At 47.8% G+C, this 18471-nt stretch overlaps 1 long non-coding RNA gene across 1 annotated transcript; it reads left to right on the top strand.

Annotated features, from left to right (window-relative positions):
• Positions 1-1321: 1321 nt before the first annotated feature.
• LOC130680692 (uncharacterized) lies at positions 1322-14960 on the top strand. The gene is made up of 4 exons (XR_008993745.1): positions 1322-3070; positions 9564-9679; positions 11128-11989; positions 13495-14960. It is a non-coding gene; the product is annotated as an uncharacterized LOC130680692 (long non-coding RNA).
• Positions 14961-18471: the final 3511 nt, after the last annotated feature.

Here is an 18471-nt window from a genome sequence, read left to right as displayed (position 1 = left end):
AGAGTAGGGAACAGTGGGGACTGCGGCAAAATGGAGAGTCCGCGCCTGTATAAGAGCAGCAGCTGCTGCTCAGCTCACACTGATGCTGTCACAGGAGAAAAGGTGGACTTGCTTTCACCAGATCTTTCATTTTCTAAGAGAATCCAGAAATGGAGATTTTGGATTACAATGTACTGTTTAGACAAATGACGTGCTGAGAGAGTTGGCCCTCAGTATACAGCTCGTAGTGATACTGCCCCACAGACAAAATGGGGAAAATGGAGCCAATCAGGGGCCTCGGCATGAAGTCAGCAGCTGAGAAGAAGAGGCCTCGTCAAACTTGCTGAGTCTCTGAAATCCCAGGCGCTCTGTGGTGTGATTTTTTCCTGCCGCAGAGAACACCCTTCTGCCGGGCTCCTGGATGCTGACAGCCCAAGATGTGGAATTTACTTTGAAATGCTAATCGCAGGAGAAAGTGATATTGATGTTGCTGACTAATTAACGGCTGGCCTGGTTTAAACTTCGGAGGGCTCCTGCCTGTCTCCAGTCTTGGAGGGAGCCCTGGAGGACGCCATTTCTATTAAATCAGAGAGGTGAATCAAATGGCCTGGGTGGATAGGGGAGGCTCAGGGTGGAATCGCAGTGGCGTGGAGACCCCTGAGTTCTTCACAACTCATTTACGGAGGCCGCATGGACATGCGTCTCAGAACATTAGCCCTGCAGCCATCTCCCTTCCAGTGTCGCTAATCACTGCGAGAGGATGGTGTAATGGGTCGGGCGCCAGGGCCTGGCTTTATTGGAACTGAAAGCGGCACAAGGCATCTGATTAGAGTGGTCAGCTGTGATTTACGGGAGGCCTAGTTTGCAGATGCTCTCTGCGGGGTCTGAGTAGCACTTGGAGACTGTCCAGAATTAGTAGCTGCCAAGACAGCTGGCATTCACAGCCTCTGAAGGCCAGCGCCCTGGTAGGCAGGAAAAGAGGGGCTCAGGGCCACCTCCCCACTGCCCTGTGCAGGACGTACCGGTCTCTGGATTCCTAATGACAGCTGACACTTGCTGCAGGCCGGGCAGACGGTGCCCTCACTGTTTTCATTTTACAGATGGCGAAACTGAGGCCCAGAGGGGTTCCCACAGCAAGTGAAGGGCAGAGTGGGGATTCAGACCTAGGCAGTCTGACTCCGGGGTTCAGGGGCTTAGCCCCTCAATTTTACAACCCCTTGGTCTCTGTCCAATGCTTGGCACATAAGAAATTCTGGATGTGTTCATTCATTCACCACCTTGTATTCAATGCTTCCGTATGTTGTCGTATTGGTGTCCGTAAGACCGCGACCAAGAAGCAGACGGTTGCTTGGAGGCTGGCCGACCTGTTGCCACTCACAGGGCTGTAGGCATTGGAGGTAGGATTTGCAGTTCAATCTTCTGACCCTGATTCTCCTATTTGTACTACTCTAGAGCTTTGCATTAACTTCCTTGGAGGCCAGGAAGCTGAGTTTTCATTCTTGGGGGTGCCTCGAGTACAGCTGAGCATGCTCATTCATCCAGTGGATGTGTCAATGAATGCCCTTCGTGGCTGTGCTGGGAGACAGGCATAGAGCTGTGGGCCAGGTAGACACGGTCCTGCCCTTTGGAGCCCAGGTCCTGGTGGGATCCCAGACCAGGAACTAGGCAATGACCACATCAAGGGATGGAGGTGGGAGGGGGCTCTGCGACCCTGAGGAAGGGGCTTTTCAAGGAGGGCTTATGCCTCTCATGCCCGGTGTCAAGGCTAGCGAGAGGGACGACTCAGGCAGTGGGACCTGGGTGGAGGGGTGGGGTGTGAAGGTCAGAGAGATCCCCTGGCATTCTGGAGTGCTCACTGATGCAGCCTTTGGGTCCGGACAGGCTCGAGCTGGGATCCTATCTGCTTGATTCAAATGCCCTGTGTCCTCAGGAAAGCTCTCTCACCTCTCTGCGTCGGTTTTCTCCTCTGTGAATGGGCTTCATGATTCCTCCCTCCCAGGACCAAATGAGGGAAGGGTAAGATACACCACGGCCGGAGCCTGGTGTGTGGGAAGACCCGCAGAGCCACAGCTCTCGCTCCCGTTGTCACACCGCTGCTGTTGCTGTAACTGGGTCCTCAACAGGCCCCACTGGCGGGCCTCAGCCCCTCCTGCTTCCTCCTTCGACTCCCTTCCCCACACCACGGAGCGCTCCCTGAGCACAGAGACGCTGCTCTGTGCCTGCTGCGGCCTTGGGCCCAGTGGGGGCCAGGCGAAGAGTAAGGTGAGGGTGCAGGTCTTGACAAGACTTCTAGGGTCAGGCCTTACGCTTTCTGGGCCCAGCACAAAGTAGGCCTGAGCTTGAGGTGTGTTGCTTAAAAGAATATATGAAACAAATGAAATATATATCTTTAAAAACTTGCAAGGGAGCTCTCTGACCCTGTGGTAAAGTGGTGGTTCAGACTCTAGAACACACTGGATGTCATCAGCCCCCAGTGATCTCTGCCTTCCAATATTTACCCGCTTTTGTCCCCCCCGTTCAATCCGGGCTGGCCCTGGAACTCGCTTTAACCGATAACATAAGGCGGAGGGGATGTGCCATTTTCAGACCTAAGTCTTAAACAAAAGGGAGTTACTGAATTCTGGGTCTTCCCTGGGGCTTGATGGTTCTTGGTTAAGGCAGGACGGATTAGCAGATATTAGGTGTTAAATAAAGATCTGTTATCCCCAAGGAGAGACTTTCTCCTTGACTTAATCAGAAGGATGAGTGGGAATCGAAAAGGGAATGATTCTCCCTATTGGGTAAGATCCAGAAAAGAATGGCTTTCTCTCACTGTGATTCACTGGCCCGGCCCTGACCTGAGCACTGCCCTTTGAGAAACCCATGGTTTCCTGGCCATTCTGTCCGGCCGTGGAGTGATGCATGCCTTCAGTAGTGGCTCCCCTTTGTGTCCTGGACTCCTAGGGCCCTGAGACGGACAGAGTGTGTCCCCCGTCTGACCTCTCCATCTGGAACACCATGCCTTCTGCAGGACTCATGATCAAGTGGCAGAGAACAGTATTTATGGCTTAGTGCCAGATGGAGCTGGAATGTCCTGTAGCGGAACGGAGTGGTGAGTAAAAAGTCCGTGAGGCTCAGGCTGACATCTGGCAAGGGCTGTGGAGATGTAGTTTTGCTCTTATCCCAGAAAAGATATTTTAATTTTGGGAAAATCACCCCAGTTTCCTGTTAATGCACCCCCTGGCTCCTGCAGGCTGGAAGAGAGTTCATTGCACTAGAGTGGGGTGTCCTTGGGACCCTTTCAAACCAGCGACATAACTCACCAACCACAGCCATTTGCAAAGGACGTGGACCTTTTGGTTTGTGTGGCCCCCTCCTTCCTCATCCCCAATTCCTGACCATTTTCTCTTGAAATTACATGCAGGATATCAATAATGGTGCTGATTATTTCCCTGTCTTCCTGCTGCTTGCACCAGAGGCTTTTTAAGATCTCAGCGGCTGGAAAGATGTTCAGTCCAAATGGAAATCTAATCACAAGGCATTGAAAGATTGGCTTCTCGGCGCCACTGGGGCTGATGTGCTGGGGGTCTGGCTGGGGCAAAAGTGCTTTTCTTTCTCAAAATTCCCTGACACCCTCTCCCCTTGGTCATGCTTTGGATTGATTTGTAACTTATTTTCCTGTAAAAATTATTTCATGCGAACTCTGACTTTAATTGATTGACAGGTAGGATTGGGGTTGAGCCTCGAATGTAACCCCTGCCATCACTCAGGCAACCCCCAAGGGGAGAGTTCCCCCCGGGGGAAAAGGTGGCCTGGCAGGATAACACTATTCTGAGAACATAGCCTGGCTTGCAGTAGGAGTGTGGGAATTCTGAGTGGGAAGATGATGGTACTGTGACTGTTGCTCAAACCCATCCCCAGCCTAGGCCAGCTGCCTGGGTACGTGTGTCACAGGGAGAAACAAAGGATCAGCTTCTCAAAGCATGACACCCAAGAGTGGCACAGAGACCCTGCTGACATGATGGCCCACAAGGGGAAGAAGGCCGTCCGTGCCCTACTCTTCATCCTGGACTGATGGGCCACATCAGCACTGAGGAAGTTCAGCTCATGAGAATGGGCTCCTGGTGGGGCATGGGGAGGGAGGAGGGTGCCCATGGAAGGCTGGAAATAGTGTCCAGCCTCTGCTGTGCCCAATGGAGCCATCTAGGGGAGGTGCCATGCTTGGAGGGAAACGCTGGAGCCCATGAATATCTCCCGCAGTCACCCTGGATTGCTGGGAGGGCCCGCGCAAAGGACCAACACCTGGATATTTGAACTAAGCTGAGGGGAGAAGAAAAAACAATGATGAAGAAGCTTTTGATAAAAAGCCTATGTGTTCGCAGATCGGGAAACAGGGCGGGTCGCTCAAAGTCCCAGGGCCACAGGGGCGGCCAGAGAGAAGCACACGGAAGGCCCTGCAAGTGGCCAAAAGACAACTTACCTGCAGGGAGTAGCCAATTAAGGGGGATTTTGTAAGCCAGCAGGTTGAGGCCCAGCGAGTCCTCAGTGTCTCTCCTGGAGGTTGTCCCAGACCACAAGCTAGAGAGAAAGAGCCCAGCTCAAAGGGGTCAGTGGTGGAGGGGCTCCCGGTGGGAAAGGCTCTTGAGTCCACATCAGGGGTGGCGACTGTCACCTGGTCCTCAGGGGCTACACCTGCGGGTGAGCAGCCAGGAGAGAGCATTAGTTCCCCAGAAAGGAAGACTCATTAGTAAGAAAAGGGGATTCCCATTCAGATATGGGGCGCTACAGGTATAGAATTCAGAGGAACAACTCAGCTCATAGCTGGAGGTGACAGACCAAAGTTCACAAATGCAAATGAAACCACACACCGATAATTTGGGTGTCTTGACCTGGTCTGTGCTTGGCAGATGGTTTCTGTCCTATCAATGGCCAGATGATCGCAGGTATTCAAAAGGAGGAAGTCCCATGAGGAAGATACAGGGTCACTGTGCAGTGAATATTCACTCCCTCGCTCATCTGCAAGGAAGATGGTGGGTCCCACCCCTTGACTTGCACTTGGCCACGTCACTTTCTTCGGCCAACAGGGCGTTAGAGAACATGATGCAAGCAGGTACTCGAAATGCATTTGTGCAATCAGGTTTGTTGTTTCATGCTCTCTCTTTAGCATGACTTGAACATGCTTCTCAAGTCAGACTGCTTGTCCAAGGAGGATTGACAGGAGCCCAGAGCAGCTGCCGCTCCAACGTGACATAAGCCAAACCCCAACTGACTCACAGACATGTGAGTGAGAAATAAATGCTGAGGTGGTAGACAGAGAACTTTACCATCTTCAGGCCGCAAATTGGAACCCTTTCAAACCTATTCCTGAAGAATGTCCCCAGATAACCACACTGGACTCTTAGTAGACACCTCTCCAGCCTTATCTTGTGTCACTCCCCTCTCCCCAGGAATCTTGGATGAAGAGCCACTGCTGCTTGGCTTCGAATCCTCATTCCAACTCTTTCTAGCTTTGTGATTTTGAGCCTCAGTTTTCTTATCTGTAAAATGAAACTTACGATTTTCTGCCTAAAAGGGTGTGAGTTTCAAATGAGGTAATGCCAGTAAAATCTGTTGAACATTATCTGGCATGTAATAAATTTCCAACAGGTACTGGTTGATAATTATACTTGCTCATGGTGGGAATTCATTACTCCAGACTTACTACTTTTGGATTTTACTCATGGTTCATTCAGATGTGGGGACTAGGATGTTTCGATTTGCATCTCTTTGCTGGTGAGCCAGGCCTACACTCTCCATCCCTGCTTCTGGACAGGGGGGAGGACACGGTTCTGAAATGGCCACACACTTCGATTTCCTGTTGGAGAGGCCTCAGCAGATTCTGGGAGGTTGTGTCAAGTGTTGAGAAGGAAGGCATGAATCACTGCTTTCCAGGGAGGTGAAAATCCAGACCCTGGGCAGTTGTCAAAGAGAGTGGGGTCAAGTTCTGAGTATCTTGTAATGCTGAATTCTTTTCTTCTGTGACACAGTCTGAATTCTGTAAAATGAATACTGAAACCTCAGTCAGCCAGCCAGGTTTGTAAACATCCACGCCGGGTGGCTGGAGGATTACATCAGCCTGGGCCAGAGAAGGTTTACCCTCTGCACTTCGGCATCAGCCCCTGTGAGGGAGCAGAGGGCAGCCTCCTCTGCTGGGTGACCTTGGCTGTCTCTAAGGTGAGAAGCTAATGGAGGTTCTATTGGCAGTCTGTGCTCTATAGATGGAGGCCTGCTTGACAAGGACTTCCAAAGGCACAAAATTGTTCCAGAAAGTATAATTGAGAGATGAAGTTTATCTTTATACCATTGTTCATTGATTCTAAGATGCACGTGCACCCCATGATAACATATCTGAAGTCAGGATTGCTCACCCTCAACTGGCATGAAAACGTTGTGTCACAGGGTAAATGGCACCATTTTCTCATCTAGTGGTTCATGAAATAATGTGTGTCTTAAAATAACATCTTAGACTTGGTGAAATAGATTTTTTTTTAACAGGTCATATATACATAGATTTACTCTGCTATATCCTGATTAATACTTTATGTGGATGAGTTCATCAGAAAGACTCTGTGGTGTGATCGTCATTTTGCAGATGAGAAAACCAAGATCAGAAAGGTGAAGTCACTTGCCTAAGGTTGCACAGCAATGCAAAGCCCCCCACCCGCATTTCTCATGTTCTTATGCCTGAATTCATTTCTCTTCAGTCTACCCTCTCTGAACATTCCATTGTTAAATTAGATCAGGGTTTACTTTGAAGACGTGACTACTGTCTATCTGTCTATCTATCTAATCTGTCATCTGTCCATATCATCTATCTCTCCCTCTTTCTTTCTACCTCCTTCCCCCACTCCACTTTCCCTCTCTTTTTCTCTCCTTCCACAAATGCACACACATCTCATGCATTCTTCCACAAATGTACACATCATATATCTGGTCCCCAAATATTTCTCTTACTCTCATGCACTTGAGGTTATATAGATGGTGTAGTCAAAAATATGCAAATGCCACAGAGTTAAAAGAAAATCACAAAACAGTCTATTAACTTGTCATGCAAAAGAATGTCAGTGGGGAATTTCACTAAGCAGATCATGTCCAGAGGGGACGAAGTCAGGAATCTGAAGTGATAGGGATTTTCGTGCCATGATACTTATAGATGGGAAGCAGCCCTGTGGACGGGATGCCTGGGTCCATCTGTGCACAGATCTGTAGGTCAGCAGAGTCTTCAGTTACTTTCAGTGAGGCCTGGTGTTCAGGGTTACTAAGATTTTGTGGTCCTTTATCAGCCTCAGCTGCTTACAGCCATTTGGGATAAGACCCAACGATTTGGATATCTCCCAGGCAACTGCTGATGGCAGTAGAAGTTTTCCTTCTACAGTGCGTCTGACAACTGAATTACTCAGGCTGCAGGACAGGCACTGATAGCGGACAGGTTTATTCTGACGCTGTTGCCTTGCGTTGAGGCCAGAGGCCCAGGCCTCCCCTCGTTGGTATCAGTGGGGCTTCTCATAAGGGGTGTCAACAATTCTGAGACTGAATGTACAAACGGATGATGGCCAGACTATCGATGACAACAGACCTCTGACCCCCGACCTCTGCAGCCAGCTGCCCAGGAAGGCAAGCTGTAACCTCTGCAGCCGTCAGCCCAGATGGTAAGCACTTGGTCGGTGGCTGCCAGCTTCCCTAATTTTGCCCCACTTCCAATTTAGGACAGACCAGAGAGAGCCAAGTAAGCTGCCTAGCCAATCACATAGGATTCCCTGTGCCTAGTTAGCCTGCCTCCAGCCTCCCTGTGCCAACAGCCTCCTGTTAGGGTGGACCTGAGCCTTCCCTTTCGCCACTAGAAATCTTGCCCACCCTACTGTCTGCTTTTGAGTCTCTGCCAAATGCAAGTGCTGGCTGAGTCCTTTGCTTTCAGCCAACTCTGAGTAAGCAGCCTTTGTTGATCCTCACCTGGGGGGTCTTCATTTATCTCCATAATTCCCACTGTCAAATTGTGGGCAGAAAAGGAGGACAGTGGAGGTGGCATTTCAGACAAGGGGAGCTTTACCCCAGGGATGTAAATGTGCTCCTGGACACCCCTGGTGGGGTGGGGTGAGCTGTCCCTTGTTCTTGAAGCCAGGACAGCAGCCAAGCAGAGGGGAAGATGGTAAAGGCCCAGAGGATGGGCTCGGAGCCTTGGGCTTCTTAGAGAAACCACCTCTAGCAGCAGAAAGAAGTCACACCCCTGGCTGTAAATCCCTCCTGGACATTCAGCAACTTCTTGGCAAACTTGATGGTCTAGACTTGGCTCTGCCAGGGGGAGTTAAAATAAGGGTTTGCTCCCAGATGGGAACAGATCAGTAAAGGGCAAGGTAGAGGTCAGGGTGGGAATTACCAAAGACCAAAATGCCAGGAGGCATGGGGCAGTGGCAGAGACCCAGATCACTGCCCCCCTCCGGGGAACGTGGGCTCCTCTCACCAGTGCTGAAGGAGGGGCACCCATGTCCTCTTGTAAGGAGATGTCACCCTTGAAAAGAAGACTGTATTCCCTCCACTGTGACAGGCATCAACTATGGTGTGGTCACCCTTGAAAAACTCAGAAATATCTGGGGGAAGAGAAAGCTCTTGAAAAGTCTATAATTCTTGCCAGTAGTACAATTTGTAATAATAAAAGGGAACAACTTAAATAGCCAACAAGAGGAGGTGGTTAAATCAGCTAAGTTATAGCCATCCCACAGACTATTATGCAGTGGTTAAAAGTCATGGAAGTCTATTTGGAAGACAGGAGATGACTCTCGCAGTACATCAAGTGGAAAAAAGTGGGCCACAGAAGTTTGCAAAAAATGATGCCATTTTTGTGATGAAAAATGGCTACATGGGTAGAAGAAAGACCATGAGATGATTGACCAAAATGTTAAGAGTTGTAAACTCTATATGAGCAGCTGGGTGACTTTGTTCTTTCTTCTAGTTATTTATTGGTGTTTTCTGAAGTTACCATAATAAGTATAACTTATCGATTGACACTGGAAAAAAGTGAATGCTGGTTTGCATTTTGCATGCTGTCTTAACAATGGAGCTGCTTTGTCTCTGAATGTGGAACTCGACTCTCTTGATGCTCCTACGTGCTCCTCCCTGGGATCTGCCTGGTTGGCAAAAATTCCAGGAAATAAACACAAACTGCAGTTTAAGATCTGTTCAGGAATAAGCAGGAAGGAGAGCCAAATTCTTCATCCAATCTCTCAACCAGCTGTGTCCTTGGAAGAATAAAGATGCAAAGCTTTGAGAAAGGAGGGTTTGGGGCTCTAGGAGAGAAAATTGAGCAGAAAAACAGTACATGTCGGGGTGGGGGCTTGCTGACAAAGGCTGGGATGGGGGTGGGCTTTACCTTCCCACTCATTTCAAAGCCACACCCCAAATTATGATATTATTCTTAGATATGAACAATGAATATTTTCTCCATTTTAGGTAGGATGTGCATAAAAGCATCTTTAGACAACTTGGCTATTTTAATTTATCTATAATTTAAAGTTGAAGCACAAACAGTGTACTGAAGCCCCTTAACTGAAACCCTAACAATGTCACTGCAGGTTTCAGAGTGGGTGTCAGCTCTGTTCTCATAAACCGGCAGCTGAGTAGCTGATAATGGCCAGCCCAGCACGTTTCAGGAACCTGACCAGCCCTGGTCCACGTTGACATAGCTATTGTGAGTACCCTTCCTCCATCCAGGCATGGCTGAACTCCCTCCTGCCACTCCCAGAGAGCACAGGAGATGCTATGAGAGTTTATAATGAGGGAAATCTACCTGGCATCATTAATTTCTAGTTCCTATTTATTTATTTACATTGGGTCTTGGTCCCCTCAGGAATGATACTTGAGGTAATTCGTGTACTCATCCATCCACTCATGCACTTCATCTATCCATCCATCCATCCATCCACCACCCACCAGTCCATCCATCTACCCATCCACTCACCTTTCAACCCATCCAGATATTTATGGAGCCCTTACTAGGCACCAGGTTTTCTCCAAAAGGGTTGCTGTCGCAAGAAGCCCAAAGTATAGAAGGGAAGAAGGACAAGTAAGTTGCTGGTCATTACACAGCAGGATATTCACGTTCACTGCTGTGGAATTTAAATAGGTGCAGGCCCTATGCAGGGCAGCATGGCAACATTTTATGTACACAAATTCCCTTTAATCTAGCGATTCCACTTCTAGAAAGTTAACCTACAGATGTATTCGTCCATGTCCAAACGACTCGTGTGCCAGGTTATGCATTTCAGCATTATTTGAAATAGCAAAAGCTTGGGCATCATCCCAATGACCAAGGGTAGGGGGCTGATTAGACAAATGGCAGTATATCTGTTCAAGAATATCACATAGCTCTTTGGGTATGGATATGGGAAAATCAACAAGATTCATCAATAGATTAAAGAAAGATACAGAACAGTGGGTGTATTATGTTACCTTTTGTATTGAAAGAGAAAATAATACTTGTGTGTATAGCATTTGTCTGCAGACTGTTCCAGTGCACACGGAAGTCTTTTCTAGAGTGTTAAGACCTCGTAGTGACCTGCAACCAGTAAGGGACGGGTGTTGGTGGGTAAACACCTCAGCTCCCTCACTCCTCAGTGGAGACAATTGAGAGATTGGACTGGGCTTCAATTACCCACAATGGTAAACATGCTCATTCACATCCACTCGGATTTCCTCCCTTCCCTGTCTGATTTCTCCAGCCGTTCACCATGCTGCCTGGGATAATCTCCCAAATAAACTACTTGCACCCAAATACTTATCTTGAGGTTTGCTTTTGAGGAAACAGCTTCTTTATTGAAAAATGATTTCCCAGTGATACCAACTGTTACACAACACAATCGGGGAAGCACAAAGGGCTCTGGGAGCACAGAGGGGTCTTGTAGAAAAACCCAAACTCAGACAGTGAACACAAACAGTGAAGCACGGACTCTGGAACCTGGCTACGTAGGTTCAAATCCTGGCTCTACCACGTATAAGTTGTGTGACAGGCCATTTTTTGAACTCTCCTTGCCTCCATTTGCTTGTCTATACAAAATGAGATTATAATGATGATACTTACTCCCTGGGGCTGTTGCAAGAAATATTACACATTAAGATATGTCTCTTAATCTGTTCCAGTTGCTTTTACAGAATCCCACAGGCTGAGAAGCTTATAAACAGCAGAAATATGATGCTCACGGATCTGGAGGCTGCAAGTCCAAGATCAGAGCGCCAACATGGTTGGGGGTGAGGGCTCTTTTCTGGGTCACAGACTTCTCACTGTGTCTTCGCATGGTGGGAGGGGCTGGAGGTCTCTCTGGAGTCTCTTTTATAAGGTCACTAATCTGACTCATGATTACTTCCCAAAAGCAACACCCTCATGACCTAATTACTTCCCAAAGGCCCCACCTCCAGATACCATCATCTTTGGGGGTTAGGATTTCAACATATGAATTCTGGGGGTAACATAGCACTCAGACCACAACAGTATGTAAAGTGTGAGTATAGCTCACTGACAGTGCTCTGTACACGTTAGCTATTGTTAGTTTAGCTGTGTAGTTTGCTCTTGGCCAAATCCATGTTCCTCCTAGGCAAATTTTCATATTAGCCATCAGCCTCCCAAATTTCTGCATTCTGTGCATTTGCTACTTCTACGAGGAGAAAGCAGACATCCCTTTGGAAACTTCCAGATGGGTTCTCACCATCATCAGATCTGTAAGATGGTTGGGCAGAGAGACTCGCAGACCCATCAAGGACAGTAAAAGCCCCAAGAACCAACAAGCAGCTAGGCAAGTTGAGAAGAATCCACATTTGGGCCCAGGTGGCAGTTTTGATAAGAAGTTAAGGATGTACAGTGAAGAAAACACAGTTGGCTTTGGTTTATGTCATCTTACAATTTCTCTGCTTTGGGATTTCCTTCCTTTTCCCCTTTCTCTCACTTGAAGAGAACTAAATTCTTATAATAAGCTCAAAATGAGCTGGACAGTGCCTATCCTGTCATGTAAGTACATTTCCAGTTTTTGGTTCTTTATTTAAAGTAGTGTGATTATTTATTGTACATGGTAATAGCTTTCTTTGTTCTCTGGTGCCTCCTAGACCCTAAAGCAGAAAAAATGCTTTAATAACAATTCACATATTGCTTCTGTGAAGCTGGGAGGCTTTTTTATTAGGGATTGAAGAGTGGTTTGGGTTTGGGATGTTTGAATGAATCACTGCCTAATATTTCTTTTCTTGTGACACATATATGATTAGTAAATGTCTGCTCGCTGATTAACTTTGTTTATCTCCTAATTAGGTTTAGGATCAACTGTCTTATGGTTATAGAAATAATTGTTTGATTAACATGTGGGAATTTACATTTTCATTGCGCTCCTGAAAAAGTTGTGTCCCAATTAGCTACAAGGCCCCGTGCCAACCTGGGGCTCCAGAATTGCAATTTTCACCCATTAAGTTATAGCTGTTACATTGATTGGTGATAATTAGGTGCAGATAGTAAATACACATTAGCAGAATTTAAATTATATAAGAACTGGTTCTTTCCCTTTGCTTCCAGAGTAGCAAAGTTGTAGGGATGGGCCCCACAGGTTGGGCAGGGTAGGGCCTCACATATTTGCTGATGCTCTTTTTGGTGGGCAAAGTCCATGAAGTTTCAAGAAGAGCCCTAGAACTCAGCCATCTGCTGGCACTTGATACCTGAGCTTTCAAGTGAGTCTCCCCTTAAATTCCTCCCTAGGCACCTGACACTACGGCTTCCCTGTTTCTCTGTCAACAATCCTCAGTGGCTCCCCATTGCCTGCCATGGTGGTTTAATGTGCTGGCTGGTGCCCAGTAAACTTTAAAATGCAGTTCCTTCTTATCCATCCATTTACATTAGGCTTTCTGATGTGAACAGAGACCTACTCAACCCATTCCAGGAATCAAGCAGGATTCACTACAAGGACACGTGTGGAGGGGAGGTAGACCAGGAAGTCCACGGAAGTAGGTATAACTCAGGACATTTCTACCTGTCTGTCTCTCTGTCCTGCCGTCTTTCATTTCGACCTCTTTCCACCTCTACCTTTGACTCCATGATTTCTGTCTCTCTCTCTCCCTTCCTCATATTCATTCACATCTCCTATCCCACACCAAGCGGTCTCCCCCACCCTCCTGGTTGTCGCCTCTCCCTTGCAGCTGCAGCCTGCACATGGCTTTGGTTTGCTGTGGTTCCAGCTCACCCCACTGAAGCCCATCCCCAGCCACCCCTGCCTCTCATGTCCAGTTGCTGTGGGAGGAATGCGGCCTTGGGACGTTGCCATGTGTCAATCATTTACCTTCCTCTCTTGCATTTTTTTTGCCGTAGGTATCTACCAGCTGGACTAAAATTTACTTTGTACATTTAAAAAGTCAATTCTTTATGAATTTAATATCATATATCATAAAGAGAACTTTTTATCATAAGTGGGGAGTCAGCATTTTCCTGATATAAATTAAAAGTGTAACAATTAACAATGTTTTTAAATCATACAGGTGCTGAGAGACGTCATTTCCTATACCATCCTGTGGGCACATCCTACGGCTCCGAAGCATTGGACTAGCAGCTCATCCCTTTGAAAGCCGACACGCAGGTTGTTTGCCAGTAGCTCCCCTTGGACCAGTCACAGCTCCAGCAAGAGCTGCAGCTCCTTGTCCCAGAAGCCAAGGTCAGTTCCAATGACCGTTGAAAATGGGACTCCTCATCTCCAAATTCCCGAAAGGCGGAACTGCCAGGCCAGTAGCCGTCTGCCAGTGATGCTTTTTGCTGAGCCCAGAGAAAAAGCGTTTCAGGCGTGCAGAACACACCGGGAGAATGGCCTGGTGCAGAGAGAAGCCACCGCTCCTGGTGGCCGCTGACCACACCTGGCTGCTGCCCAGCTCCGAGAGAGCAGGTGGGAGGACGCCCTGGTGGCAGGAACTTGCTGTGTCCACTCCTTCTGAGGCTGGGCTGACCCCACGGTAGCTCTCTGTTCGCTGCATCTAATCCATCCTCACTCAGGTGTTTCCCACTCAGCCTTTGCTTCCCCTCACTCAGTGCAGCAACCCAGTTAAAAAAAAAAAGTGATTCTTGGTGAAGGCAGCTGAAAATAACAGCAGCCACCTTCTAGATCATAGACTCTGGGGCCCGGGGGCGAGGAGAAGGGGGAGAACTGTAGCTATGACACTGGCTGTGGCATCGCCAGTGCCTGACACAGTGGGTGAGGCACGGGAAGCCCTCAGCTCTGACTTGTGAATGGATGAGACAGAATGACGGGTGTGTGGCGGAACTGAGGGCAGCTTCTAGAGTAAACAGGCAAAGAGGGAGGAGTGCGGAGCCTTCATTTTTAGTAAGGATATGACCAGAATAGAAGAAATCCAAAATGGAACAGAGAGCTACACTGAGTATATTTTCTGATGGGATCAAAAATATCAGCTTCCCCTGAAGGAAACCAGAATCATTTTTAGTTCCAACCGAATTCTCTCCTGGAGGCTCAGCCCAGAAACATATTGCATAATGGAGTTTTCCAAGAAGAATCTCCTGCCTTCTTGAATGTAGCTCACAATGGTCCCCAGACCATACTCCCCAAGGGGGCAGGTGCTCAGCCCTGCCTAGTATGGAGTACAGGGTGATAGAGAGGAGGGAGTCACGCGCCAGGAGGTAAGGCTTCGGTAGGGTTCTCAGTGCCAGCTGGAGCCACGGCTAATTGTTACGGGAAGTTGTTTTGGAAAGCACCCAAGTTCCCTGTCTGTTCCAGGCTCCCCACGCCTGAGATGAGAGTCTGTGCCGGCTGCTGTCCCTGGGAACACACCCGCTGAGGACATGGCCCAGCTTCTAGCAGGAGGCCCCCTAGAACAGCCTTCCATGTCGGGTGGGCATGTAGGCAGCCCCCGGGGGCTCGGGGGGCCTCCAAGTGAAGGGGTCGAAGCATCTCAACCACCCCTGGGTCTGGCCTTCTTGTGTTCTACCAGGCGCTGGCTGGTGCTGGAGGTGGGGGTGGGGAGGCTATTTTCCTCTTTGGTCTAAATTTGTTTCTCAATGTGAAACTATTTGAAAGAAAGGCAAGGTTTCCAGCCTTTCTTTCCCACTAAGGAAATCTCTCCCACTAAGGAAGAAAGGGCAGGGAACTGGAGACAAGAAAACTAGGATGTGGTCCTTTATCTGCTGCCAGTCACTTGGTCTTTCTGGTGGACAATTTCCTTACCTTTTAAGAATGATGGGACTGGAGGGAGTGGCTGATCTTGAAAAAAAGCCCTGACCAATAGAAATATTTCACAAGCCACAAAATTGAGCCACATGTGCAATCTTAAATTTTCTCATAGCCACATTTAAAAAGAGAGAGAGAGAAAAGAAACAGGTGAGATTAATTTTGATAATATATTTTATGAAACCCAATATATCTAAAGTACTATAATTTCAACAGGTAATCAACATAAAAGCATTATTGATGTGATATTTTATATTCTTCTTTTTCTACTGACTCTTCAAAGTTGGGTGTGCATTTTACATTTACAGCACACCTCAGTTTGGACTGGCTACATTTCTAGTATCATTAGTCACATGTGGCTACTGTATTGAGCAGCACAACTCCAGGGCCTCTTAGATCTTGAATGTAGATTGTGGGATTCTGAGATGGATTGTACTTACATGCAGCAAGAGAGAGAGAGGGTAAGTGGAGGAGAGAGCTTCATAACTGGTGGGCAGGGGCTATACACAAATGCTGGGTGCTAAAGGAGACTGTGGAATCTTTGTTCCACTGGATTCCCTCAGAGCTAAGTTCAAATCCTGGTTCTGCCACTTCCTGGTTGAGAGTCCTTGGGCAAGTCACTTAAAGTTTTAAGCCTGAGATTCCTTATCTGTCAGAATTATGATAGTGCCTTAGGATAGTAATACAGATTGAGTAAGATAATGTTTGTAAAGCACTTAGCAGAGTGTCTGGTATATGTTAAGCACTTAATTATGGTAGATGTTCTTATTATTACACCAAGGCAAGATTAAAAACAAAATTACATGTCTTGGAGAAAAATGTTTTTCCCCTTTTTCTCTCTGCGGGACTAAATACTTCAGGTTCTAGGCTTTAGAACAAGGATGGAGAGTTTGTGGTACTAGACCCTTATCCCCAGTATGTCCTGACAGACATCACTAGTCAATCACAGCTTCTCTTCATATGAGCCCTGATGACACCTAAGGAGACTTCCCAACACAGGCAGTCACTACACATCAATCTGAACTGGCAAGCCGATGAAACATATGTGCCATCCCTGCCTTAGATCATTAGTATCGTATGATAGAAGGCAGATGTCAGAACCCAGGAGGCATTACTAAGAAATGACAGAATGCAGGAAAGAGAGAGACAGAACAAGAACATGAGAAGATGTTTTAGCAGAGGGTTAAAGAGATAGGTCAGAGATGGGACGTTTTCCTCTCTGGGTGTTTCTTTCATCCTGGAATTGGGGTGTTGGAACCTGCACGTGGCTGTCCTCTGAATCTTGCATTGGCTGGATCATCGGTACCAGCTGTCTCTCTGGAATGCCTTCCAGGGCCACGCATCTGGGCCGGGTTGAGCCCTGGCTAATTCATCCAGGAAGGCAGGTTCATTTAGAACCAGGTCCTTCCAAAGGCCTGATTTATCTTGTGCCGAGCTGCCAGCTGGTAATGAATGGCCGGCCATTTCATCAGCCGCCCTGCTTCCCCATCATCGCTCTCGCTAAGCCCCCTGGTCACGGAGGATCTCGCACGCTAAGCCCCCTGGTCAGGGAGGATCTCGCGGGAGCGTAGCGGAGCCCCCCATCCGTCGCCCACAGTTGGAGGGAAAGCCTCCTGCGCCAGCCCCAGGGCTTCTCTCACGAAGATGAGAGAACAGAGGGCCAGGCTGACACGCCTTCCCCAGGAGATGGTGCGGCAGAACCGAGAGGAAGTTCAAGACAAATGCAAAGAAAACAGATCCATCCATCTTTGCTTTGTTTCTTTGTTCATTCAACAAATATTTGCTGGGGCCCTGGGCAGTTTCTTAGGGCATGGAGGGCGTGGGCTGTAAAGACGGATGAAGCATGGTTTCTGCCTTCATTCTACAGGACACAGGGGAGGCTATGGCAAGCTGATCCATCAATAACTGAAATACCTGATAAATGGGATGAAACCTAAGGGAGATCACAGCATATCACCCTCCACTGGAAATCCTACATAGCCTTCCTGAGACCCTTGAACAAAGTTCTGTCTCCTGACCTTGACTGATATATTGGGCCCCACCTACTTCTGGGACCTCACCTTGACCTACTGCCCCTGACACCCACTCTGCTCTGGCTACAACAGCCAGCACATCCCTAGTTCCTCCAAGCTCCACCACAGGGCCTTTGCGCAGCCATTCCCACCCCCTGCCTGCGATGCCCTCCCCTGACCTCTTTGTCAGCTCTTCCTTTTCATTCACATCTCAGCCCCTTCCCAGAACAGCCCTCTCTGACCACACTGACAGTTACTGTCACACTGTCTTATATTAATTCTCAAAACACTTCTTTCATGCTATTTCTCTTTGATTTTTTAGTGCCTGTCTGTCCTCCAGAATGGAAGCTCTGGAGAGCAGGGCCTTTTCTTTTTGTTTTCAGTTGTGCCACGTGCACCTGAATGCTGATGGCCCATAATATTTGTTTATTTAATGAATGCATAAGGCTAACAGTTAATATTTCTGAGCACCTACCAGACATTGAGAAGAGTACTTAAGGTGAATTATCTCCTTGTCCTCATCACTGTACTGTAAGGTGGTGTTATTATCCCCCTTTTTACAACAAGAAAACTCTTCATTTTGGAGAGGTTGGCCCACTTGCCTGAGCTCCGAACTGTAAGTGGTGGAACTGGGATTTGAAGCGAGGTCTGGGTGATTTAGGAACCCGAGGGCTTAACCCCCTACCCTGCACTTCCACTCATGTAAGCATTCATCCGGCTCAGTTCTTCATCATTGTCATGTTGCCTGGTCAGGGAGTTTCTTCATACTTGTGGCCTCAGCTACCTGGAGACCTGGGTTCAAGTCCTGAATCATGGCTGTGGGGTATGAGAATAGCTGCTTCACCTCTCAAAGCCTCCCTGTACCCTTATGTAAAAGGAATGGGGTGTGGATGAGGTTGGCTTGTACCACCAGGATCTTCAGTATAGACAACTCTGCCTATCTGGCTTCTAGGCAAGCAATCCTTTGCAGAAGGGGCTCCACTGCCAACCTGCCATAGAAACCTCTGGATAAGCCAACCTCTGAGGTTCCTTCCATCTTACTTGCCCACATCTTGATTCATGTTGTGTTGAAACATACAAGTGGAGTAACAATAACGCCAAACTGTGCTTTAAAGTTTAAAATATTTTTATCCCAATTCTCATAAGAAGGGAGGCAATAAATAATTTTTCTCTCATATAGTTTCAACTAAAAGAAAATACTTTCACACACTTAGAGAGTGGATCAAGATGGAAAAATTATTACATAGATTCCTTCCCTTTTGACTCAAATTCCA

This window comes from Manis pentadactyla, chromosome 14 (genome assembly GCF_030020395.1).
Source record: "Manis pentadactyla isolate mManPen7 chromosome 14, mManPen7.hap1, whole genome shotgun sequence".
In the NCBI taxonomy this organism is placed as follows: Eukaryota; Metazoa; Chordata; class Mammalia; order Pholidota; family Manidae; genus Manis; species Manis pentadactyla.
The sequence above is the reverse complement of the archived record's forward strand: the minus strand, read 5'-3'. Positions and strand labels throughout refer to the sequence as shown.